The sequence below is a fragment of the Genypterus blacodes genome, unplaced genomic scaffold, assembly GCF_046128005.1.
Source record: "Genypterus blacodes isolate CSIRO-AG114 ecotype Tasmania unplaced genomic scaffold, CSIRO-AGI_Gbla_v1 ptg000615l_1, whole genome shotgun sequence".
In the NCBI taxonomy this organism is placed as follows: domain Eukaryota; kingdom Metazoa; phylum Chordata; class Actinopteri; order Ophidiiformes; family Ophidiidae; genus Genypterus; species Genypterus blacodes.
Window position 1 is genome coordinate 23104 of NW_027467334.1, and position 4397 is coordinate 27500.

Consider the following 4397-nt stretch of genomic DNA (forward strand, 5'->3'; position numbering starts at 1 on the left):
TGTTCACAGCTCCACAGTGTGAAGTCACAGTTCAGTCATTTGATGCTCATTCAGAGACTTTAAGACTTTAAGTTCTGCTCTGCTAAAGTCCTCAAAGAGCGGCGCTAAGATGAGGTCCAGGAAGAATGACCCTCACAGGCCTCCATCTGTTCCTCCCATCGCCATGGCAGCATCTGACGCGCTGCACCGCAGGGTCACACAGGAAGTCAGCACAGTGGCTCAACTTAAAGTTGCCTTAAGTTGGTTTCTGGGAGTCGGGCCAGCCTGCAGAGAGCAAGAGGGGGGGGGACAACAAAGATGGAGGCAGCGTGGCTCCATATGGTAGGAGGACAGGGGGTCACCGCTGGAAGAGAGAGAGAGAGAGAGAGAGAGAGAGAGAGAGAGAGAGAGAGAGAGAGAGAGAGAGAGAGAGGGAAAGGGAGAGGAAGAGAGACGAGAGAGAGAGAGAGAGAGAGAGAGAGAGAGAGAGAGAGAGTCTGGAAGTCTGCTGGGATTCAGGCAAAGATGGCAGATTTAAGAGAAACAAACTCATGGAAGTGGAGAGAATTTTACACATTCATGAACTCATCTGGATACAGATACACACACACACACACTCACTCACACACACACACTCACACACTCACACACTCACACACTCACACACACACTGTATCATCTATCAATGTACCACATCAAATAAAATCATCAATCAATCAGTTAATCTGTAGCCCAGTGTCACATAAAGGCCAGAGAGAGAAGAGGAAGAAGAAGGAGAGTGAAGGACAGTAACCACTCCCCTTCCTGGCTCGGTGCTACAGTGCCTCTCTGTGGACGACATTGAAAGAAATGAAAGCACAGAAGAAGAAGTTTATGAAAACAAAACAATCCATCTGAAGCCAGTTTGGGCCCAACAGCACAAACAAGCTACATGCTACATGCTACATGCTTACATGACTCACTTCCTGTGAGAGAGCGGCGTCTTCAAGGTAACACCTAAAGGCCAGTTGGAGTTTTACAAACCCCTGAATGTCAGCGCTCCAGAGGATTGACAAACTAATGTGCACCCGTCGTCTCCTGCCTGAGCCAGGAAAGAAAAGAGAAAAGCATAAAGGAGCGGACGCAGGGAGCTCCGCCCCCCCCGCTCGCTCTTTTTAATCAGAGAGGAAGACTGACATGTCCAATCATAACAAAACATCAAACGGTAAATGGGCCTTTGCAATCACTGTCAGCCAGCCTCCATTAGAGCCCCCCCCCCCCCTCCTGGACATCAATCAGCGCTTTATGGACTGATTCCTACATTCATTATTTAATTACACACATTTATTTATTTATTCCGCGGCTCAACAAACCTCATCTCTTCATTTTTACTCCTTTCTGTCACTTTTTTTTTCTCTGATCTTTTTTTTGCAGTCACTGTTTCCCGCTTTTGTCTCCAGAGTGCAGTACCGACCTCAGCCACCAGGAGACCACAGCGCCCCAGCCTCAGCGCTGTGATTGTGTTTATGTTGACAGCTGTACGTTCTAATTACATGTTTGTCTTTAGTGCTGCTCATCCTCAACACACACACACACACACACACACACACACACACACGGTTCTACCTGTAAAAAGAGACATTGCTCCTGCAAACTGTGTGTTGTATTGTGTGTTGTGTTGTGTGTGGTATTGTGTGTTGTAGTGTGTGTTGTGTTGTGTTTTGTGTGTTGTGTGTTGTGTGTTGTGTGTTGTGTTGTGTGTTGTGTGTTGTGTCTTGTGTTGTGTATTGTTGCTGGTGTTGTGTGTTGTGTGTTGTGTTGTGTGTTGTGTGTTGTGTTGTGTGTTGTGTTGTGTTGTGTTGTGTTGTGTGTTGTGTGTTGTGTTGTGTGTTGAATTGTGTGTTGAATTGTGTTGTGTGTTGTAGTGTGTGCTGTAGTGTGTGTTGTGTTGTGTTTTGTGTGTTGTGTGTTGTGTGTTGTGTGTTGTGTTGTATTGTGTGTTGTGTGTTGTGTTGTGTGTTGTGTGTTGTGTTGTGTGTTGTGTGTTGTGTTGTGTGTTGTGTGTTGTGTTGTGTTGTGTTGTGTTGTGTTGTGTGTTGTGTTGTGTGTTGTGTGTTGTGTTGTGTTGTGTGTTGTGTTGTGTGTTGTATTGTGTGTTGTGTTTTGTGTGTTGTGTGTTGTGTGTTGTGTGTTGTGTTGTGTATTGTGTGTGTGTGTGTGTGTGGTGTTGTGTATTGTGTGTTGTGTGTTGTGTTGTGTGTTGTGTTGTGTGTTGTGTATCTCTCATTATGGTGGATTCCTTCACTGCTGCTGTGTTTGTGATTGTGAATCCAGAGGAAGTAGATTTTCTAACAGGAAGTGTTAAAATAGCCTCTGCTTTCTAATTCATCTGATGAAGAAAAACAACAAACCCGTCTGCAGAAATCATGCAAATATCCAACTGTGGAATTCTGGAATTATTTCCTGAAATTAAGCCCATTAGCCGTGAAATGATTTGCTTTCATTTAAGAAGCCGTGGAATCCAATTAGCGGTGGCGCGCTGCACTGCATCTCCTTCCAATTTCCCACTGATCCCGCGGAACCAAACATCCACAAAGGAAGCGGCACGGGTCACCTAAGTTTAGAAATAAGTGACATATCCAACTGAGAATCAGATTGGAACGCAAGATTAGCCAGGCTTTATCCAGAGATCCTCTCCAATCCCCCTCACCGGAGCAGCAGACGGCGTTTTATCTGCCTGTTCTCCACCGTGCAAAGTTTGCAGAGGAACTTTGATAAGCCGCCGAGCCCAGAGTCACAAGGAAACCGTGAGGAAACACAAAGCCGACGGAGGTTTGAGCTCTGGAGTCTGTGGACCAGAGAGGTGATCGGAGCCTGGACTCACCCTGGGTCGGCTCAGAACTCTCCTGCAGGTAGGAGACTGAACTTCCTGTTATCAACTGAACAGAGCTGCGTCTTTAGGGGGGGTTGACAACTTTGTAGGGACCCTACCTCCTTAAGAGAGCAGGAAGTGTTCCAGAGAGAGGGAGCGCAGTACCAAAATGCTCTATTTCCAAAAGTCTTGGTCTTGGACAGGCAGGCCTGCTGAGACCTGAAGGATCCCACAGGAAGGTCAGAGAGATAGACTGGAGCCCTGTGGTGTCTTATGGGGGAGCGGTAAGACCTTAGACTCGGCCCTGGACCTGACAGGAAGCCAGTGTGGCCACGCCGGGACCGGCCTGATGTGATCCAGTCTACAGGTTCAGTTTAGAGTCTTACTGTAGGGACAGAGAAGAGGACATGACTGAATACCAATGATATCTATAACCAAATGATAAATGATGTCTCTAAGGGAGAGGGAGCATAAAGACAGAAAGAGGAACGGGCCCTGAACAGAACCCCACTCTTCCTCTTCTTCATCAGCCTCTTCTTCTCTCGTTCATATCAACAGAACCAAATCAAGCCATGCTCTCTGTTTACATTACAGATTTATGATCCACCTCTTTAAGGCCACGCCCCTAAATCCCCCTCTGACCAGCCTCAAACATTTGGTGGAAACTTGGGTCCATGAAGTCAGATGACACATTTAAACTGGGCCAAACGAGAGAGAGAGAGAGAGAGAGAGAGAGAGAGAGAGAGAGAGAGAGAGAGAGAGAGAGAGAGAGAGAGAGACGTTGTGCCTGTTCTCCGTCCTGGGCAGCGTGATGTTTCTCTGATAACAGTGAGCAGGATAACATCTCCACGCTCTCTGAGGAGACGTCTGGCTCTGTGCTGCCTGGGGGAAGATCACTGTGACGCTCATGATGGAGATAAGATCATGTTCATGTGGCAGGAGATCACACTGATAGGCCCGAGATCAGAGAAGCCTCTCTGAGCCAATCAGGTGGCTTCTTACCTGCGCTCAGCTACAAGCCACCTGATTGGCTGCTCATTTCTATCTTCAATCCTCCACAGAACGCAGATCTGTGCTCTTCTCACACGCGTGAAGTTTGTGGATCTCCTACACGGACCAGATCTCCATGTGTCCTCGCTCACCTCTGATTTTGGTTGCTTGGTTTCCTATCTGAAGCCGAGCCTTGTGTGTGTGTGTGTGTGTGTGTGTGTGTGTGTGTTGTGTGTGTGTGTGTGTGTGTGTGTGTGTGTGTGTGTGTGTTCACAGCTCAGACTCTCCTGTGGTTCTTCTCCAGGTCTTCTTTCTCACCGGATGCTCACAGGTTCTTGTTTGGTGGAATGTTGCCAGGTGTTGATTGATTCTGTGACCATGAAGATGAGTCAAACTGCAGTGATCAGGCTGTGTGTGTGTGTGTGTGTGTGTGTGTGTGTGTGTGTGTGTGTGTGCGTGTGCGTGTGCGAGTGTGTGTGGGTGTGTTAGCAGGAAGTAGCATGTAGCACACGCAGGTTGCTAATTTTATTCCTGAAACATTAGCATGTGTTGTATTGTGGTATTTGTTTCCTGTGGC